Here is a 23413-nt window from a genome sequence, read left to right on the forward strand (position 1 = left end):
GAGACGTTAGACTGATCTAAGAATCAGCTGTCAGAGATGTCTTTGTTAGACCACCTTCTACTTGGTTAACTCAGGCTTTGAACATTAGGCGGCAAAAGGTAAGGATACTTTAGAGAGTCTGGCAACACTGTCAGTACTTTAAATAAATTGCCAGAAGATTTTATAATCACAGTAATATTGTGGGTTCTTCTATAGTGCTTTATTCTTCCTGCTTTTAAGCACTGTAACAACAGGTGTAATCATTGTTGAAACTTTAAAAATGCAGGTTTGCCTCATGTCAGAGGCAAGCATTTAAACTGTGCGCATTTCATCCAGAAAAAGTGTGTTTTCATGTTTTTCAGATTAAGGCTGCTCAGCTTTCATCGATTCAGCAGCACTTTTCTCCATTGTTAAGAGCATGAAAAATATCAATCTTTTGATCTCTTCTGAAATCTCACCAGCAAGGTACAACACGTTTATGCATTTATGTTCTAATACGAGTGGCTTCCTCCCTCGATGTGGCCATGAGATGACTACTTTCCAGTTCCTGGACGTTGTGTGCTGAGCATTAGATGACGGTAGTGCTGTCTGCTGCTTTCACTAGATCTGTTAGCAGCATGTGACACAATCGGCCGTTGGCTGTTCCTTGACATCCTTTTCCATCACCTGGTATCAGAGACAACCCAAAAACATACTTAGTAAGGGTGAGTAAACTTCCCAAAAAGTGTAATGAGCTACCTCCACAGGTTTTTGGGGAATGCTCAGAAACCATTCACAATGCTGACCCAAGAGGATACATTTACCACCTTACCGCCTGCAATTGAGCTATAGTTTGCCCTGAAAACATGGCTGCCGCCATATCAACCAAGAAACCAGGCAATGCACACATGCCTGTTCAGCCCTGTGATTGGCTACCACATGGGTCTATACCAATGGATCATCCGAGCTGGATGGTGAAGCCAGCCGCCCCCTAAGGAAGGACCATAAGGCAGAATGAGCTCTCTGCAGCTTGTCGTGTGTGCGGCAGGAAACCGCTGTTCGTTGGGACAAAGAATACCTTGTATTGCTTGTACCTATGTTGCGGTTGGAAATGGCCTTGTGCAAATATATTGCCCCTGACACCCTACCTTCCCATGTCCTATGCCTTTTCTCCCTTCAACACCTCCCTTCACGCGACTACGGACCCCGCCACCTACTGAGAGCATAGCAGATGTCAAACCTAGCAACTTGGCGCTCACCAAATGTTCCGCAAGAAACAATCCTTGCAAAGGAGATACAAGCACCTGGCACATCCTTCCTTGCTCACTCACAAAAATGCAGCCACTCACCTTAGAGCAACCCCTGCAGCCGTAGCCCAGATCATCTCTCCTCCAATCGAGTCCAGGCCACCTCTAAAACAATCCTGTTACTAAAACATTGGCCTATGCCACAAGTAGCAAGTTCCAAACTAACAACCATTATCACAGAACCCAATGGGCTAACTGTACCTTATCTAGGCACACCCCGTCTCACACACCTTAGATCAAGAATGTTATCACTCTCACTGCACACCACTATACCCTCACTAGGCTTAGTTAAACTAGCTAGACTAGCGGCATGCACACGCCCGAGTTACCGCCACGCTAACTCACCCTGCCACCTCATGCACATGGTTAGGACATCACTGGTGCCCCCGTCCATCACCACAATACGGTTTGAGCCACCTACCTCTCATTTGGCACAGGGGATCACAATCGGTAAGGACCTGACACTAATGTCCTGTCTCACCCAGTAGACACAAACAAAGGGCTAAAATTTGCTCTAATAAATGCCTGCTCCGTAGGAGCTCACGCCATTGACATTCATGATTTATTGCTCGAACAACAGTTAGACATTTTGGCCATCTAACGCCTTAGACCTAGCTACCAAAACTTACAATCTGCAGTGATAGCACACAAAGGTAGCCCAGATACCTTCGGGTCTGGTGCGCCATACAAATAAATAAAACAAACAAACAAAGCAAATTCATACAACTCCTGTATTACCAATGCAGCCTCCAGCTCTAAAGAGCTCTTCACCATACTCAGGGAACTAAAAACACCCATCCCTATAGCTACACATGCCCAAGTATATAAAGCTTGGTGCACTACTATTCAAAGAGCACTGGCACATACAATCCACACCATACAAGAGGAAATAATGATTAGAGAGACTCACTAGCTAGCAAAGGTATGCACCCACACTTACCTAGCCCTAATGCTGAAGTCACCTTTCACCAAATTTAAATCCAGCAAAGTACAAGAACAGGCACTCTCCACTATCGCTACCCAGAAAGCCTCAAAGGCGACAGCTTCCCCGCCTGGCTAGTTAAACTCTGTGCACCAGCCCCAGCACCCACTATCACCGACTTCATGAACGCATCATTTGCATCCGATTCAGTCAAATTGGCTTGGGTAACTCCACTATTCAAGAAACCCACCCTTGAGACCACTACCCCTACCAACTACCATCCCATCACCACTGTTCCCTTTCTACTTACAATAATTGACAGAGTAGCTTACAAACAAATCCAACATTATCTGTAAAGCACCCACCTTCTGCGAGCCAGAAAATCAGGATTCCGTCTCAAACAGAGCACAGAAATAGCACTACTGGATCTAAAAATCCAGATGGATAGCATCCAAAACTCTGGTAACATAGGCATCTTACTCTTACTTGACCTGTCCGCTGTGTTTGATTTAGTAGACAATGAAAGTTGTGTCTTGCACTCACCCAAAATGTCCACTTCTACCCAGAAGCCACTCTCTGGATCAAATTGTTCCTATACGAACATACCACTAGAGTGTTCATCGGTGACGAGGCGGTAGACCCTATTGCAGTACCGCTGGGTATACCTCAAGGCTCTTACCTCTCACCCACACTCTATAGTATATACACAAAACTACTATTTGCAGCTCTAAATGCCATGGGCATTATCTACACAAATTTCACAGATATCTGATGCTCATTACCGGGGACTACAAACAAGACACTGCCACCATCAATAAGATCTACGTGATCATCCAAAACCGGATGGCCGCCCACAGCCTATGTCTTAACAATGAGAAAACTGAAATTCTCATTGTGGGCTCCCTGCCCGCCTTAAATCAATAGATATCAGCTATTCTGCCATAAACATTGATGGCACTACCATCCCAGTCCTGAAACAGGTAAAAACTCTAGGCGTCTACCTCAAGGCCAATCTTTCCATGACTAGGCACATAAACGCCCTATCATCGTCCACAGCCTACACCACAAAATGTATATCACTCAGCCGACAATTCCTCTCACCCCAGAACTGTTTGTTGACCTTTGCATGCGCCTTGATCCTTTCAAAAGTAGACTACTGCAACATTCTCTTGATGGGCACCATGTCAACAACCCTTGCCAAATTGTAATTGCTCCAAAACAGCCTCACATGCAGCCCTCGGTCTAAAACGTAAGATTACATCTCCCACATCAGTAAAGAAGTACATTGGCTCCCTGTCAAAGCAAGGATCCTTGTTAAAACACTTACCTCAACCCACAAGTTCATCCAGAAGGATGCCCCGACTTACCTGAATAACAGTGTGACCCAAAAAGTCCTACCTTGAATTCTAAGATCATGCATCAACACACATCTGAATGGTCCTCACTATAAGAGTACAAGGGCGGGTGGCTCCAGATTACCAGTAGCCGCACCTTCGCTTTTTTACACTCTGCCAGCACACATTAGAAGCAAGCAATCTCATCAATGCTTCAAGAAACCTTTCTCTTTGACAAATTTGACTAATGTCCAAATTTCACCCTTCACCTGATAAACTGTTTTATGTGTTTTTCTGCTTCATGTAACAAAACTGTTTGTAACAAGTATTCTTATGTAACTAACACTCTGATACCCCTGGGTTTGGGCGTTTAACAAATGCACAAAAATAAAATAAATGAATAAGGAATCACAATGAATCTCATAAAATTCTCGAACCTCAATAGAATTGTAGGCCCTCAATATAATAAAAGTCAAGATAAAATATTAAAATGAAGAACACCAATTGCAAACACATTATTATAATATGTAGTAAAATGGAAAATTATTTGAAATCATTTTTATTTACATTTAAGTTCTATAAAATAGTGACAACTAAAAGACAGCTAAAGCAGCTAAAAGACAGCTAAAGCAGCTAAAAGACAGCTAAAGCAACTAATGACAAGTAAATGTGTCACTATTTTTTTTTTATTTAGTGTATCTGGTTTATTACAAACCTTTCACAATTTCAGAATTGGTTAAAAGATCATACAGAAAAAAGAAGACAATATAAAACAAAATAAAACATAGAGAAAAACATCCCAAAAAAATACAAAGCATTGATTAGTTTGCATCGAAATTAAAAAGGGCATTTCAAATTCATCTAGCTGTACACAAAATGCCAGTTATATCTTATTGATTTACATCATTATCACTATAATGTTCTAATACTTTAAATGTTTTTTTTAAAATGTGGCTGTTACGTAAGAATTCATGGTGTTCGGCAGTCATATATCAAACTCCACCATTTTCCAGAGTCTAGGCCACATAAACCTATGATGTTGCTCTTTAGATAAAGATTTCTGATCTCTCTTAATTTTGTGCAGAATAGCACCAAATGGCTGAGAGACGCTTCATTTTTTTTTTGCATATTCTACACTTTGTACATATTAGTTCTTTGTTATATTTTGCCATCATTGTTTTGTTGTGAAGGACATTCAATCTGAAACGCAATAATAGATCTCTTTGCTTGCAATTTGGAAATCTTCTCAGATAATCAGGTATTATAGACATCACACCACAGTTTGTTTTTAGAAGTGTATGAGTCTTTGATGATGATCTTTTTATTTCAGTATTGGACCAATCCTCTGCCCATAACATTCTTTTAACAAGTTTTGGGTTTTCTGCCAGAGTTTGTTTATCTAGGCCCAGATCTTCAAGGGTTCAATCGTTCTCTTCTTTCCAATCTTTGACTACCTTTTCTGTAAAGTTATTATTATTGCAGAATACTTCAAATTGAGGTGGCATGATGTTACTCATTGTTTTTCTATAGAGCATAATCTTATTATATGTAATGTGTGCAATTAAAGCTGTCAAGCCAAGTTTGTGTCGAATCACCAACATTGGAGTGGCTTTCGGTATTGGTATTTTTTTTTTCTCAAAATAACCCTTCCAAGGCATTCCAGATGTCTTCTCCAATGTTCATACACGTTTCACCACCAGATATTAATGTTGGTATTACTTTAAGTCTCTAGAATGTAATTACAGGTCGGAGGGAGAATTCCCCATATCTTTTGTTGATAATATTTGCTTGCGCAATTAGTTGTTTTGTTTTCGTCTTTAACATCTTTTTCCAAGGCTCTTAATTTTTTGTCCCACTTAGTTGTATACCTAAATATCTTATTTCGCTACATGGCTTTATTTGCATATTATTCAAGATCCATTTCTCATTTTTGCTTTTTTTCCATCTTCTATCACCAAACGTCAATATTTCGGACTTTTCCACATTTATTTCTAAGCCCTTTTCCTCGACATATTTTTCGACCTGGGCTAAGGCTTTTTGTAAGCCGACTTGAGTGTCATCTAGTATGATCAAATCGTCGGCATATAATAAATGGCCAACTGGTCTGCCGTTTAGTCTTGATGGAAAAGTTCTTCTGTTGTCCAATGAATATTGCAGATCTTTGATATAAAAGCAAAAAAGAGTGGCTGCTAACAGCCTTGTTTCAGGCCTTTCGTTGTTTTGATTTCATTTGATAGGTTGCCATTTTGATCTAATTTGACTCGTATTGAAGTGTTAGCATATAATTCTTTTATTGCTTTTAATAAGTCTACAGGGCACCCCTTTGCAGCTAGTTTTTCTCACAGATGTTTTCGATTTATGCTATCAAAAGTTTGGCACAAGTCAATGCTAGCTATGTACAATTTTTGTTAATTTGGAAAGGCTCTTTTTTCATCAATCCTAGCAACAGGAGATTTAAGCTACAGCCTATTTGTTCAACAAAGCCAGACTGGCATTTGTCATATACGTTTGCTTCTTTAATCCATCTTTTTAAACGTATTAGTAGGAGTGTAGCAAAGATCTTTCCAACACAGTCCAGCAAAGCAATTGGTCGGTAGTTTTTTGGCTCCATCCGATTTCCTTTTTCAAAAATAGGAACAACGATGCCCGACTTCCATGATTTTGGAATTTTTCCAAGCTTGATAATCCTATTGAAAAGCATTTCACAATAATTGGCCCATTTTTCTGGATCTTCTTTTAACACTGCATTGGATAAGCCGTCTGGGCCTGGGGCTCTTGATGTACTTGCTTTTTGGATCAGCATTTTTATATCTTCATTGTCAAACTTGATATTCCAGGCAGCGACATCCTCTTCTTTATTGTCGCTTGGTGAATACGGTTGTTTGATGTTATAAAAAAATGTTGTAAAGTGATCAGTCCAGCTAGTCTCTGAGATAGGATTTATAAGAGCTGCAGGTGAATATTTCTCATTTAGCAGATCCCATAATGTTCTGCTATTTGTGTTATTCATAGCTTTTTGCATGTCTCCAGCATCATGTTGTAAATATGATGTTTTATATGACTTCTACCAATTTTTATATTCTGTATTCTTTTTCCGTATCAGTTCTTTTTTTTCTTTGTTATTCTGAATTTTTAATGCATATAGGTCTTTTTGGAATTGTTTCTTTTGTATCATTACTTCTGAATAATATACATGCAATTTTTTTAATTTTGGTTTTGCATGTTTTCCTGTACTTTGTTTGAATCTCTGTAGGGACATATAATATTCTGCTGACATTTTTTCTTTGGTTTGCCATTTGTCCAAATTTTGTAATACAGTGTCGAAATAGTTTCTTTCCAACCTCAGGCGATTTAGGCCTATTTCCAATTTGACCTTAGTATCCCATACCGGATTTCTCTTTGTCTTCCATTGCGAGATCACAGCAATAATTGGATCATGGTCACTATGTATAACTGACGTTACGCCGTAGCTCAAAACTTTCGGCAAAAATTGTTCAGAAACAAACATATAATCTAGTATTTTGTTCGATTTACCATTTGTCCAGGTATTGGCAGGGCGGATATCCCCCTTTATGTTTCCATTTAATCTATGAAATCTCCTGACATTCATTTCATCATTCCACATTTGTCCGCGTTTTCATTCTTGTCCATTTTTTCTTGCTGTTTCTTCCTGTATAGAATTTTTTTCTTCAAAGCAATTTGCATTGAGATCACCACAAATAAGGATATCCATATCTTGACGTGCTTCTCTTTTATAGTCCAGACACTCCATAATTAGATCTATGAATTGGTTGCTTTCATTTTTCAGAGATTTCCAGTATACATTCCTTATTAATAGTGTTTGATTGGGCCTAGGGGTTTCTGACTGAAATTGAACTATTGTTGACTGTATATATGGGTTTATATTTATAGATTCGATCACTGTTATTCCAGATCCATTTTTGATCATGGTTATTAAGCCTGCAGAGGGTCTACCAATCAAGCCTCCTTTAGCTGGGTTACATAACACAGTGCATCCATCTTTGATAGGTGCAATTTTTAGTCACGATTCTTGTATACAAATGATTTCAAGATTATTGAGACTTTGGCTGAAATCATGAAAAAGATAACAAAAACCTCTGGTATTCCCGCTCCCTATTTTCCACTGATCTCTTTGAATTTTCTGGGGTGGCTACAATTTTGGTTTCATTGCAAGAGTGCCAGCCAAGCAGTTCCAATATTTAGGATCATCTTTTGGATTTTGGGTTGTACCATTTGACTGGACTGTATTTTGGTTGCTTTTTATAGTTATTTTTATTTTGTTTAAATGTTCTTTTTTAAGACTTGTTTGAAGTTCTCCATTTTCTTTTTCTTTTGGCTGCAGTTGACATGTTCCTATAGTTTGCCTTTTCATTTTGCTCTTATTGCGAAACTGTGTCTTTTCATTTTGGGCATTTTCTCCCTGTTTTGAACTCAAGATCTCAGCTATTGCTTCATCTTCTGAGACATCGCCATCTTTAGGCATTTCTCTATTAGGTTGGCCATTTTTACTGTTTCCGCAAATCCAAGTCTCAATATCAGAATTTCCATTGGCCACTAGTCTCGTAATCCTGAAGCCTAGTAACCTAAAATTTTCATAGGCCTCTATCATAATAGAAGCAAGTAAGACGGAGTTGGTCGCAATTTCAGCTAGATCAACACAAGCTTCAATAGAAAAACTTACAGACAGAATTTCCTCTGATTTTATGGTTTTTAATTGGGGAATGTATTGTAGAATCTTCATAATGGCTGATCTATTCAATGTTAGACCATCAGAACTTCTTGACATTATCTCAAAAACCACAATTGTATTTGTTGGTGGGTTTTTGCTTTGATTTTTTCCATTTTTTTTGTCCAGTTTTTCTCAAATTTCTTTGTATTTCATTCGGTGTCCCTATCTCCCTTTCTGAGGTTTTTTGATGAGGATCATTCAACTTTTGAGGAATCCATCTTAGACTCTTTACTTGTATCTGTATATTTGGATGTACATTTTTGCAGCTTCTCACTTAAAGTTAGGAAGATTTCCTCGTTATTTTTATTGTTTGCTATGGGGTCTATGCATTCCTCCTCGGATTCATATATGTTAAAATCCATAATTACCCTTTCTTGAGTTTCATTTTCTTTCAAATTTTCTGTTTCATAGAAGAGCAATCTAGTAGTTCCTGCAAACTACCATCATATACACTGTCTCTGATGGGTGAATCTCCCACCTCCCTCTGACCGATTCCCTTCCCACTGGGTTCTTTTCTCACCTTAGTTATTTGTAGGATGAGCTATCCGTCCTGCGTTTCTTGTGCAGGGGCGCTTGACATTTGTTGGCGAGCTGCCCGAGTTGCTTCACTGGTGCAGTACGCCTTCCTTGGGCCCAGGCCTGCTGTGACCCCGGATCTGCTGGTAGGCAGGTAGGTTTGTTAATTGTGTTCTGTTTATAGTGGGAATTCGTTAATGTCTTTATCTCCTTCTTTTCGGGTGCGAAGGTTTTGATAGTGGCTTGCCGGATGGAGAGGCACGTTTCTTGGTAAGAGAAAGCACGAAGCACAGCGCCTTTATTGTCTTTTGAAGCTAACCTGTGTTTTCTTCTTCTTCTCCTCACAGGCCGCTGTGGTGCTGCGAGTGGATGAGAGCGCGATGAAAAACAAGCCCCCAGAATCCGTTAAGGTAGTACATCGCTGTGTGGTTGTTTAATATTGAAAGCGAACCTGAATATGTCTCTTTTCCTTTGCAGATGTTGCTGTGGTGCTCCGGATGGAAGCGTGGCGTAGCGAAATGGAATTCAGGTAAGACTGATAGAATTCGATGTTTTGGAAGCGCGTGGTAGCAGTTCGCCGGAAGTCCTTAAGCTAGTACTCACAGGTGAGGGATGTTTCTTCTTCTCTCGGTTTCCACAGATTATAGCCCAGTTGAGATGCTGAGTGCTGGATGGTGTTTCCTCAGGTAAGACAGAATAATCTTGTTCTTGTTCTTGCAGGATTACAGGAAGATGCTGAAGACCAGGAGCTGGACATGGTGAGCGTCACGCTGCTGGTTGCAGAATAACACGAAGCATGTTCTGCAATCAGGGTGTGGTTTATATAGCCCAGGGAAAGTAGTACCAGGGAAAGTAGTTCCAGGCCTGTCACACCCAAAACACTAGACCGCATGGCTTTGTTCTTAGAACTAGACTGTGTGGGTGCTTCCATGTTGGATGTAAAGGCCCATGTACATAAATGAGACCTAGTTTGAACAGACCTTCCTTCTTACATATGAGCCTGGTGCCAAAGGCGCCAGGACTGGCTCCAGGAGCCCTTTTGCAGTGGTTTTAAGGCCCTCAGGGTTCTGGTGGGAGCCTGCTTGTGGCACAACTTGTGCCTCCTCACAGTGGTCATGACATTTATCCGGAGGTCTCACAGAGTCGTCCACTGAAGACTCAGGGATCTCGCATATGATTTTCTTTCTGGTGTCATTTTCAGATAGTATTGGATTTTGAGAGGTTACAAACCGCATTTCAGAGCAGGACAATACTGGCATCATGATTGTTTGTTCTTCACAAACAGTGGGTTGGATAGTGTCAGAATCTCTGGCTGACTAACCGATAGTTGTTACATTTCTTGTATCCACTATTCCAGAATCTTTTGTTTGTGATGATAAATTCATGATGATTTCTCGAATGCCTTCCAAAAAAAAGCGCTTATCTGATTTGGCATCTTGTAACAAATCAATCATTGTTTTTAGGACTACTCCATCCATTTCTTTTTCTCGGCTTCTCTTTTCTTTAATTGCCTCCATAACTGATTCTACATAGATCATTTTACTGTTCATTAATGCAATCATTGTTGTTTGATCCCGCTGATTTTCATTTAGATTTTCATAATTTGAGGAAAGGAGCCATGGTTATGGCTACTGAATCTATGAGGGATTCCTGAGCTTTAAGCCACCTTGGTTCATTTGCTACTCCTTTAAGAGTAAGGTTCTTGTGTTTTTTTTAACTAATCCTTCTGCTTCTATTGTTCTCAATTAAACTGTAGTCCGATGAGGAAGAGGTGTTTACTTCAGATGATATTGTCTCCTTAGGAATTGTTTTTGCATGTGGTAGAAAATGTATAATTTGTTTTTGTAATGTTTCTATTTCCAGAGAACAGTTTCTATTAACTCTATCAGAGACACTTGGTTCTGCAGGTGATCGAAACCTTTGTAATTCTGGCTCAGCGATATTCTCATTAGAGTTTTTAGCTGGCGATATAAAGGATTCTGTAGGAATAGGGGGCTTGCACTGTATGTTTTTTAAGGCACACTTTGAAGGTGAATACATCTGCGGTCGTTTAGGGGCCCATGATTCATTTTGGGCGCTTGGCCCGTTTTGCTTTGGCAAGGTTTTTCCTTGGTTTGCTCCACTGGGAATTACTTCCATAATTACAGTCGTGATGTTTGTTTTTTCTACGACCAAATTTGTTTTTTGCACTTCAATTAACTCAGCTGTATTTTTTAGAAGATCGTCATCAGTCATTTCTGAAGTAACAAGGACATTTGTCAGATTGATTGTGTCTTTAGACATTGTTTTTGGGATTGTACTTTCTTGCAATTTAATATGTGCTCGGGATTTTCCAGTTTTTATCATTTTTGAGGAAACTTTCCATTGAAGTGCCACCTTAGAGTTCCAATCGCTGAGCTAGAGTGGCATCTTTTTTTGCTTGTTTTGTTTGGCTATTTATTCCAAGTTTCTCAATAACATTTGGGTGTGCACAGTGCTGAACAATGGCATTTTTAATTGGAGGCCTATATTTATTTAGCAGTTTCGAATTTGCGCTTTCCTTGAGCTTTTGAATTTGAACACTTGTCTACCTTAACAAATTTGAAGTTACGGGCATGACATCCCCTCCTCCTGCAGCCCCAGTGGTCTTGTGCATCGCTGCCGCAAGACACATACCAACCGAAACTGGCGGCTCACGCTCCCAGGAACCACTTTAGTCGGAGGCAACACCTCCTCAGCCGCCAAAAGGCCGCCACCCACACAATGAGGCAGACCGCTCACGGACTCACAGCAAGGGGGCTCAGGGGCCTCTCCCTCTCTGCAACATACTGCCCATGGCTCACGGCACTATATGGAGGGAAGACACTCGGGGCCAGCCAACTCGGCAGCGCACAAAGGCGCGGCCAAATCATTGCCATCACACGCAGCGCCCATCCCGCACTCGGCTTCAGATAAGCCAGACGGTACACCTGGAGAGGCCGCACCGTGGGAACTAGTAAGCACTTCCTCCGAGCAAATCAAAGAGCCCCACAGCGACGAACAAACATCAAGCAGAGGTGAGGAACAGTTTATCGCCGCAATTGGAAGTATCAACGACACAATTTGTGTTTGTCTTTACGGAAGGAATAATATACGATAAAATATGTGGCTGCTTATGGGCAGTGTCCAGGGCACGTACATTACTCTGGGTGTGGAAATTTATTGTTTCAGAGTCCATTTGCTCACACATATGCGAACACTCGGCAAACACTCTGCGATGCTCCACGTCTAGCAGTGTGTTTTGAAGTTTCAAGTTAGTAGAAACAAAGAACAGACTCCAATAGCAAGGCTTTTCCTTCCTTCCTTCCTTCCTTCCTTCCTTCCTTCCTTCCTTCCTTCCTTCCTTCCTCAGAGATTCACCTTCACCCTTCCAAACACTCAGCAAACACTCATTAAAATGTAACAAGATGAATTATGTGTAAAAATATAAAAATATGATATATTTGAATTCTTTTTTAAAGTGTTCATTGTTTTTAGAAATGATATATATATATTGATATAGATTATAGGGCGGCAATAGCCGTCGTATAGTTAAGGTGAGTCAGACCCCATAGGAACTGCTCAAAATTCTCTTGTAAATAACGTTTGATTCGAGTAACGAATTTGGCCAAAATTACATAAGTGATTAAAAGCCTGCCGGCCCATCCGGACTGCAAAGTTTTCAAAATATTCGTCAGAGAATGAAAAAGTTATTAAGCTTTAATGTTTTCTTTTTCTCCAAAAGTGCAGCCTACTTCCCATTGATTTTCCCATGCGCTGCGACGTCCGTTGATGTCCATTGTACTCCCTGTTTTAGATAATGGATATTAAAACAGTTAACCTTTTTGCCAACTACCTGAGTCGTTTAGAGCATTGATGTTTGAGTAACTTCTGCATCCCCATTCATCTCCAGGGTATTGCTACCTCGTCTTAAATGGCTGGGAGGACCACCAGTTCACATGGTAGAAGAGAGGATGGTTAAAAATCCATCGAGATAGTAGGCTTTGGGGTCACAGAAATATTGAACATCCTCTGGCATTCGGCTGAAAAGAAGTGAAGTTCCCTGTATATAGCGGAACCAGTTTGTTAATATTAGACTTGCAAGCAAGGATGAGACGGGTCCCCCGGGTTCCACAAAATCCCCTCCTGACATCTACAGGCAGCTGAACGAATGGAAGGTTTGAGCGGTTGATAAGGAGGCGTCAATCCCCAGAGTCGGAAGTTGAAAAAGAGAATGGTGAGTAAAACTGAGTGAGGTGGCAAAATTGTGAATGGGTAGTGAGTGTAGAAAGTGATAAAGGGAAAATGAGTAATGGAGGGAGGCTGGGCTAAAGGAACTGGAGACGATGTGTGTCGAGTATTTAGTTATTGACTTGAGGAGAGGCCAAGCAATTAAGAGAAATCATGAGGAAAGGAGCCATGATAAAGAGTACGGCCAGTGTCCTGCATCATAAAGATGTAACAGAAGGAACCGTATCTAGAGCCCTATTTACTGGTGACGTAGGCTACAGATTTGTTTAAAGACAATCCAAAGAGAACGGTTCACATCCCAATCAGGGTATTTTTAGGGGCAGAAAAGGATAAGTCTTGAAGATAAGACTAAGATATATGTGACCGGTCGAGTATGTTGGTTTGTCTAGTTGTTTTATGTGATTGTATATGACGAAGAAACTATAGAGAAATTGAGAAACAAGAAAGAGAAAACACGAGATTTAAGAATTAATTTTTTATTTGTTGGAATTGAATTGATGGTGTTTAGTGAAAAAATAGAGTGAAGTAGAAAACGTGATATAGAGGGGTTGGAGCCTGCGACAATTGGTGCACGCTCATTTTGTTTTAGTTTTCTGAAATGTATTTTTTAATTGCAAAGTGTAAAGGTGAGTATTGACAGTCAGGTGTAACGAGTCAAAATGTCGGATATTACTCCACTTACACATCTCTGCAAACAGTTGCTGAAACACCCATCCAAACTTAAGCAGTACAGTTCAGAATGGTTTAAAGGCAAGGCAGATAAGATGTTCATGCCATGGCCACAAGGGGGATCATTATCGAAGGCAGTTTTGCAGCATATGATGACATATTTGCATGCAGCATACATGGGAAAAAAGCTAGATAAATGACTAGCAAGCTTAGAGCTGTGGAAAATGTACCAGGAGGAAAGAGAAGAGCCGGCTCCTGAAGATTGGATATTGAATACATGCAAAGTTGGGGGTGAGGAGCCTTCTGCTCCCCCGCGGCACTTGAAGCAAACGGAGATAGTAAGAAAGATGATGGGTTGTACCCATTAAGAGAGCTTAAGGCAGCTACTGGGTATAGCAATCCGGCATATGAGTCGCCTGCGCAAAGCAGAGATGAGGGTGCAGAAGAAATACCCAAAAAAGATGTAGGCCCTCTTTAGGACCCTGGCGGTAAGTGAAAAACGATGCCGGTAAAGAATTACCGGCATCGCTTAGCGCTAGGGCCGATTATGACCCGAGATAGCGCTATTAGCGGCACCGTAAACAACGATGCCGTTAAAAGCTCCAAGGGCACGGGCACGCGACTCCCATCCCGTAAATACCGTCATGGCGCTAAGTAGGTAACATCACGAGTCAAGCGGACATGGAAATAACGCCTTTGTGAAGGCCTTAAAGTACCTTACCACCATGGTGCTAATAGCGCCATTGCGGACCAACCGTAAATGGCCATGTGCAGTGTCCCCAGCTGCCACAGGTGCACACAATCAGCACAGGTGGAGTCAATACAGACTGGGCAAGCACAAAAGGAGCACACCCCACCCCTTCCCACACACAGTTACACTCCACAATGAGTCCAATACAACTAGCAATGCTGGGGCTGGAGGACCTGTGCCACAATAGCAACTACAAGAAGTACAACAACAGGCAGCACAGAGGAGACGCAGGAGGAGAAGGAGGGCAAGCCATGGCCAGCATGCCCCACCAGCACAGCCAGTGCCACCACGCCGGCAGCCCCCAATCCCACGCATCAGAGCCAGTCCATTCAACCTAACCGCTGAGCAGATCCACACCCTGTACCGCCTGCACCGGGACTCCATCACCACCATTGTGCACATGATACGCGAAGACATTGTTAGCCTCATTGAAACACGCACCGCCATCCCACCCCTACTGAAGGTAGTGTCTGTGCTCCACTTCCTGGCCACAAGCACCTACCAACACACAGTGGGGCAACAGCATGGCATTTCACAACCATTATTCTCACGTACGTTGAACCAAGTGCGTGATGCCCCCCTCAAGCACAGAGATGGACACATTTCCTTACCACGGTCTGCCCAGGAGATCTCAAACACCAAAGTGGGTTTCCATTCACTGGCTGGCATACCTGGTTGCATTGGCGCCATCGACTGCATCCATGTGGAATTGGTGGTCCCACATGCCATGGAGGTAGCGTACATCAACCGTAAGCAATACCACTCAATTAACGTGCAAATAGTATGTGACTCACACAAGATCATCACACATTGTTGTGCTCGATTCCCCGGATCAACCCATGATTCATTGGTCCTGCGGAACTCCACGATTCCAGGCTACATGGAGCGACATGCAGGGCAGAGACCCTGGCTTCTCGGTGAGTTGCATGTTAGGCTCATGGAAATGTGATGTGGGTAGGTGATTGAGGCATAGATGTATACTTCACCTGGCTGAGATGGGGGGGGGGAGATACAAACATAACCTAGCTGCGAGTGCCAGAGGGAATGGAGGAAGCTCACACCCCAAAATCCACCCAGACTGGACCTGACACCTAACCACATAAAGCAAGATGCAAGCAGCCCTACCATGCGAATGAGGCGCTGTCCGAACCATCCCACAGACATCTGCATGTGCACGGTACCAAATCCAACCGCATCCCCCACAACGAAATGCAGCCACAATCAACAACTATAGACAATACAAAGCACAAAACACCTTGAACTGAAAGGCCAGTCCCCCATTACCACGTACAAATGAGTCACATGAGGATCAAATACCTCAATACGCCGCTACACTGACACAGAGGCCCAACTAAATTGCATGACACCATTTGTTGTGCATAGTGAGAGCATCATGAGGCTGACTTCAACGTTGCCAGGATGACAGCATACAAATAAGTGGACATCTGCAAGATCACAGAAACAATGGACGTGCACTGACACAGTGCATGTGCACTCACAAGGAACTGGACCCCCCCCCGTGCACATCAATCAATGACATGCAAAACAGTCCATGAGAGGAATACACACATAGCAGTCTCATCGTGTTACTCCATCCATGCATGGAAATTGGGTAGAGATGAAGAAACAAATGCATGCCATGGTATCACTTAATGAGGTCAAACATGATGAGATAACTTACACATACATTTGTTGCCCACATGCAGGTGATGCAGGCTATCCCTTGAAGCAGTGGTTCCTTACCCCAGTCCGGAACCCAATGAACAGGCACGAGGAGGACTATAATCATGCCTATACACGAACCCGTGTGGTGACTGAGCAGACATTTGGCCTCTAGAAGGCACGGTTTTGCTGCCTCAGCAGGTCTGGTGGGGCACTCCTGTACCGCCATGAGAAGTTGGCTAAGATTGTCATGGCATGTGTCATGCTGCACAATATGTGCATCAGATGGAATGTGCCCCAGCCCCCGGACACAGAACAGCAACCACCTGACGAAGAGGATGAGGAGGGTGGGGATGGGGCAGCACCTCAGGGAGGAAGCGATGCACAGGAGGGACGTGACATGCGTCGGACTCTGATCAACCAATTCTTCTAGAACACATGGATAGGGGGTGTCACATGGAGATGGCACTTGGGGCACTGGGTGTGTCTGGGACATGCACACTGTGGACTGTTCAGCAATAAAACACACGTACGCAATAATGAATGTCCACAAAAGTGATTTGTTCATAACCAAAATGTGTATTGAAATAGTAATTCTAAGTGAACACACCCACTCCCCCCCTCAACTCCCCAACACACGCACTCCCCCCTCCCCCCTCATCTCCCAAACACAACCACTCCCCCCTCCGCCCTCAACTCCCCAACACACCCACTCCCCCTCCCCCCCAAAATCCCCAACACACCCACTCCTCCCTCCCCCCTCAACTCCCCATGACATGGTGTGGATGTCTGTGCTCAAGTGCATCATGTGGGATCGTTCCATGAGGCCGCCTCTATTGGCACCCCCCTCTCCCGGCACCCGGTGCACCCCTGTCTGTACGCCGCAGGTTCCTGTCCGATCTGCAGACGGGCTGGTTCGGGTAGAACTGGCAGCCGAGGAGGAACTGGGCTGCTCACAAGGACGCATGTCCCTCATTGTTTGGACAAGCTCACAAAGTATGTGCCGCACCACGGCCAGCTCAGCACAAATGTCCTTGGTGGTGGACTCTATGGCAGCCTTTACAGTTTCAGCACATTCGCGCATTTCCCCCCTTAGGCTGGCGCATTCTGCGAGATGCTGTGTCAAGAGGGAGCTCAGTTGTTGTTGCCATGTGATAATTTCATGCATCGACTCCTGGGTTTTCTGGCCTGTGGATGATGCTTCTGGCATGCCCATTGTGCTGCTCCCCTCCTGCACATCTGACACTGGGCATGGAGTGGCCGGCAAAGAGTTTTCAGGGGATTGCCCCTGTATGCCATAGTCATGCTGGCTGCACGGGGACAGGTAGGGGGAACGAAGGGGGGCAGTGGGGGAACCACAACAACATTGACACCCCCTTCATCATTGTCTGAGCTAGCTGCGGTGGCAGCAGTCTCACCAATCGTGCTGCTTCCTGCGGACCCAGTGCCTTCAGTAGACACCACTGGGCGGATGGTTGTCGTCAGTGGTGCCGTTGTGCTTGACTTGCTGCACATCAGTGCCGTGGCCTGTGATGTGCTGTGGGATTTTGGCTGCTTGGGGTTTTGCTTTTTGCACCAGAGGTGGAGGGACGGTGATTTGGGTCTTCAGGCCTGGGCCTCTTGGCAGGTGTAGTGCCAGTGTCTTCATCGGCACTGTCCGAATGTGAGCCTGTGATGGACCAAAGAAGGGAAAGGGTTAGTGATGGGTCTGCGGACATTGAGCAGGCATTGTGATGGCTGCATTCATTTTGATTACTAGATGGTGCCTATTGGAGGCAGTGACATACAGGTTGTCTCCCTCTTAGGTGGTAGAAGCATAGAGGCATGTGGGTGGCTACAGAAAGGGTGTGCATAATGCATGTGTACAAGGTGGAGGTCATCACTGCCTCCACATGCAAAGGGGATATCTGCCCACCCTCCGTAATCAAAGAGTGCGCAGAATACCTCACCCCCATCATCACGGCTTTTATCAATGCCTCTTTCGCGTCTGGAAGTGTACCACAATGCCTAAAAGAAGCCTGGGTCCGCCCACTCCTAAAAAAACCCTCTCTCGATCCTTCCTCCCCTAACAACTATCGCCCCATCACCACCGTCCCCTTTCTCCTTAAAATCCTAGACAAAGCCGCACACAATCAAATCCAACACTACCTGGAAACCAACACCATCCTAGGAAAAAGACAGTCAGGTTTCCGCAAAGGCCATGGGACTGAATCTGCTCTTCTAGATCTAAAAAATCAAATTACTAAAATAATGGACACAGGCAAACCTGCCCTCCTCCTCCTACTCGACCTTTCAGCAGCATTCGATCTGGTCGACCACAGCATTCTCACATCGCACCTCTCCAATGCTGCACACTTCTCTCACAAGGCTACCACGTGGATCACATCCTTCCTTGAAGGCAGGGCCATGAAAGTGTACTCTGACCAGGATAGCGCCCCCCCACCACTATCAATTGTGGAGTCCCACAAGGGTCCTGCACCGCACCGACCCTCTACAACCTATTCACCAAACCCCTCTTTGACTTACTGGACTCCCTCAACATAGCGTATACCAACTACGCTGATGACACCCAGGTCCTCCTCCCCCTCTCTGGAGACTACGACCTTGACTCAGAAGCCCTCATCAAAATCTACTCGACTATCCAAACATGGATGGCTATCAATGGTCTCTGCCTAAACGGAGACAAAACCGAAATCATCATCCTAGCCCCTAACAAAACGCTAACCAAACTCAGCCCCGATTATTCGCACATGAACATCGACAGTATTAGCATACCTGTCTCCTCTGCCGTCAAGACCTTAGGAGTCTACATTGACGCGACACTCTCAATGACAAGACAAACCAGCGCCATTGCCTCAGCTTCTGCTCTGACTACCAAACTCATCTACGCCATAAAACCCTACCTCACCACGCCCAACTGCCTCTCCATAGCCAGAGCTATGATAGGAGCCAGATTAGACTACTGTAACGCCCTCCTGGCAGGCACTTCGTCAAAAAACCTAAACAGGCTCCAAATAGTGCAAAACAATGCCCTCCGTGCTGCACTACACATTCCCAAAACTGACCATATCTCACAGGCCAGAAGACGCGTCCACTGGCTCCCAGTCAAGGAAAGGATCAACTTTAAAATCCTCACCCTCACACACAAATGCATCAATCACACAGCACCCCCCTACCTATCTGAAACTATAACCAAGAACTCCTCCATCCGCCCCAGAAGAAGTCATCACGCCAACCAACTCCAAGTACCCACTGTAAAAAGAGCCAAAGCCGGCGGCATTGGCTTCCCTCACATAGCACCTAAGCTCTGGAATGCCCTCCCCAACTCGCTCAGAGCAGAACCATCGCTGTATCTCTTTCGCAAATCCCTCAAAACCACGCTATTCAACTAACTCCTCCTTCCCTACACCCACTTCAGCTCGCACGCATCTGATACGAAAAGTTTTCGACACGAAACGCTTGCTGTAATGAAAATTGCTTTGTAACCATCTTCCTTCCATTGTAACCAGACTATGTATGTATTCATGTAACAGCGCCACGATGCCCCCGGGCTGACGTGCGCTTTAAATAAATCCGAATAAATAAATAAATAAATAATAGGCAGTCTTCTGTTAATGTGTCGTGTTGACCCTGTTAGGGATCATTGCACTTCCCAAAAATATCGACTGGCATAGCTGGATTTAAGGCACCTACCTGCGTCGCCTGATGTCGGGGCTCCTCTCTCCATATCTCCGACCCCCTCTATCCTCTCTGTGCCTATGGTTGTGGCACATATCTTCTCCCACGGCTGCAGTTTGATGGGCAACTCAGCTCCGCCGGCAGTCACCATGCCCAGATTCCTATTCGCCGCCAGTATACTCCTGACGCGGAGACGTAGATCGTCCCACCTTTTTCTGCATTGTCTGGCATTGCGGGGTGTTGTGCCGACTGCACTGACCCTCTGGGCTACCAAGGCCCATATGGCCTTCTTTCTCATAATCGCCGGTCTGGTCATCTCCATTGAGAAGACTACATCGGCATGCTCTTGTAGGGTTTCAGTCAACATATTTAACTCCTCCCTAGAAAAGCGCTCCTGCCGCAGCTGATCTCTGGTCTTTTTCAGAACTTTAGGCATTATGATGAGGAATGGGTGTTGGAGACGCTTTGTGGAGGTTGTGGGGGTCAGGTGTCCACTGGTTGTAGAGGATGGCAATGGATTGTGTTTTTAAAGATGGCCGCCGTGCTCTTTCCTGTTCCTGTGTGGTGACGCAACTTCCGGATCGGCTTATTTGCGGTGACCGCTAATATCGATGACTAGGGTGGCGAAGGTGCTATTTGCACGGCATACGATGCTGGTAAGTGGGGTTTTAGGGCCTTTAGCAGCATGGCAGTGATTACATTACCGGCATGGCGCAATGCTCGTGCCCGAGAAGTCATAATGTGCCGCTTTTAGCGGTCTCTGGCCAGCACGGACACGTTAATTGCGCCATGCCGGTAAAGACCGTTACTTAGCGCCAGGGTCGTAATGAGGGCCGTAATCTCTAAGGTCCCAAGGGACAAGGAGAGACGCGACAAGGAGAGAAGTGATCGACCAAGTACATCCTTAGATATAGGATGAGAAATAAAGAGATGGAAAGGAGAGAAAGATAAGACTGATGAGTTAACACTTATACAGAACGAATCGATGGGTGGTCAGATTTTGCTCAAACTCGATGGTAAGAGCATCGAGGATGTGAGGCAAAAGCAAGATTGAGACGAACAGAGAGAGGACCGATTGAAAGAAGATGGGGCAAAAAGGAAGGATAGACAAAGACAGGAACAGTTGTATCAAGAGGAACAACTATAAAGCAGGAAAGGGCAGAGGAGCAAAGTATGACAACAGACAGAGGGCAATCGAAGAATGAGAAAAGCAAGAAAGAAAGAGAGGAAGAGGAGGACAGTAGTTAAGGGATAAAAGAATGCAAAGATGAAGAGATGAAGAGATACGAAGGGCAAATAAAAGAAGAGATATGAAAAGAAAAGAGGAAGACAGGGTAAGAGAGGAAGCAAGAAGCGGAGAGAGTTTGATGATACACTTGAAGCACTTGTGTATAGGCACGTTATAAATGCCATATCATATATCAATGAAAGAAGAGACAGAGAGCATGCAATCTTGAACGTATGGAAAAGGAATTAATGGATCCTAATCCAGTAGTGGCATGGGAGGATATAAAATAATTCTTACCAGCACATGAGCCCATAATTTGAGGAAAGGAGCCATGGTTATGGCTACTGAAACTATGAGGGATTCCTGAGCATCTCTAAGCCACCTTGCTTCATTTGCTACTCCGTTAAGAGTAAGGTTCTTATGCTTTTTTTTGACTAATTCTTCTGCTTCTATTGTTCTCATTTAAACTGTACTCCAATGAGGAAGAGGTGTTTTCTTCAGATGATATAGTCTCCTTAGGAATTGTTTTTGCATGTGGTAGAAAATGTATAATTTGTTCTTGTAATGATTTTATTTCCAGAGAACAATTTCTGTTAACTCTATCAGAGACACTTGATTCTGCAGGTGATCGAAACCTTTGTAATTCTGGCTCCGCGATATTCTCATTAGAGTTTTTAGCTGGCGATATAAAGGATTCTGTAGGACCAGGGGGCTCGCCCTGTATGTTTTTTAAGGCACTCTTTGAAGGTGAATACATCCGCTGTCCTTTAGGGGCCCATGATTCATTTTGGGCACTTGGCCCGTTTTGCTTTGGCAAGGTTTTTCCTTGATTTGCTCCACTGGGAATTACTTCCATAATTGCAGTCGTGGTGTTTGTTTTTTCTACGACCAAATTTGTTTTTTGCGCTTCAATCAACTCAGCTGTATTTTTTAGAAGATCGTACCAGGTCCGTCTAGAGCAAATCTAGAGGATGAGTTTGACTCTAGAAGCATTGAGGATGCTATTGATAAAGTCTATCATGATATGAAGACTAAGAAAGTATTACAGGGAACGGTTAAAAGTGACCGACTCGAGAGTACGCAGTTGTACGACAAAGAGGGAGCCTCATGTAGTTTTGAGCCTAAGGAGCTGTTTTTAGATAGATTAACTCTGAATAGAGACGGAGAGGAGAGTAGCCACACAAGTTGGGAACAAGATATGTCAGACAAAGACAGAGAAACCTTCAGTGAAGAGGAGGAAGGCAATGCATGTGGCCTTGAAGGGTGTTATCCTATGGACAAGGAAGTAAGATGGTCGGGTCTAGACCTACCCAAATCTCAGGCGTCAGAATCCCTGATGCGGCTAGATCAACCTAAAGGGTAATCCCATGGTGAGAGGGGGGATGCACCAACTTATGTGAACAGGTTAAGGTCGCTGCCAGGAAGAAGGCAGTGCAGAGCCAGGGTCCCTGTTATGAACAGACAGACGATGGGGGACGAGTGTGAATTTGGGGTTTCAGTTTCCCTTGTTAGAGAAAGGGGGAGCCAGGCCACAGTGTATACCTTGTCCACAGATGGATAAGGATAATTTAAGATGCAAACTCCAGAGTTTACGTTCTTGTGCTGGGAAATGGATACATGAGTTGGAGAAAATGACAGGAGGAAACACGTTAGCTATAGGGGACATTAAAGGTCTCCTAGTTGCTATCCTTAGGGAGAGAGCTGATGACGTTTGGTCGAGAGCAGGATATTCGAACGTTACCCCGTTGAACACTGCTCATGATGGAGCACTGTTCAATAATTGTAGGATGGCAGTCTGGAAAACACTTACAGTATTCTATCCGGACACGTCAGATATGGGAGCTATAATGGCAACAAAGATGCAGGAAGGGAATGATCCTCTTGTTTACATTCAGAATTTCCAAGAGCAGTGGGTTTTGGAGACACGCGAGGCTTGGGGGAAATCAATACCTGTATTTTACCACATATTATGCCAAGGGCTGCCAGAACCAGTACAAAAGCAGCTCAAGAAATTGCTGGGCATGGAAGAAAAGCTATAGTCAGAAATACAGCTGACCATTGTGCATTATTGCAGACTGTTGCAATAGAAGAATCGAAAGAAAGACAATGCTAGGAAAGGTGAAGAGGCAAAGTTAGTACAGAAAATGTTTTCAAAGAACACCATTGAAGGGGCAATGTTGACTAGCGGAGAAGGATCAGGTTCACAGCAAGCAGTAGGCATGCCACAGGTGAATAGCCAAAGGCAGTTTGATCAAAATAATAATGGATTTATGCCACGAGGAAGGGGAGGCTTTCAAGGCAGAGGCTTTCAGAATAATCACGGAAATTTCCAAAGTAACCAAGGTGGGTTTCAAAACAGACAGAATGATAGTCAAGGTATGCAGGAGGGC

The sequence above is a fragment of the Ambystoma mexicanum genome, chromosome 6p, assembly GCF_040938575.1.
Source record: "Ambystoma mexicanum isolate Mex_15411 chromosome 6p, UKY_AmexF1_1, whole genome shotgun sequence".
Taxonomy (NCBI): domain Eukaryota; kingdom Metazoa; phylum Chordata; class Amphibia; order Caudata; family Ambystomatidae; genus Ambystoma; species Ambystoma mexicanum.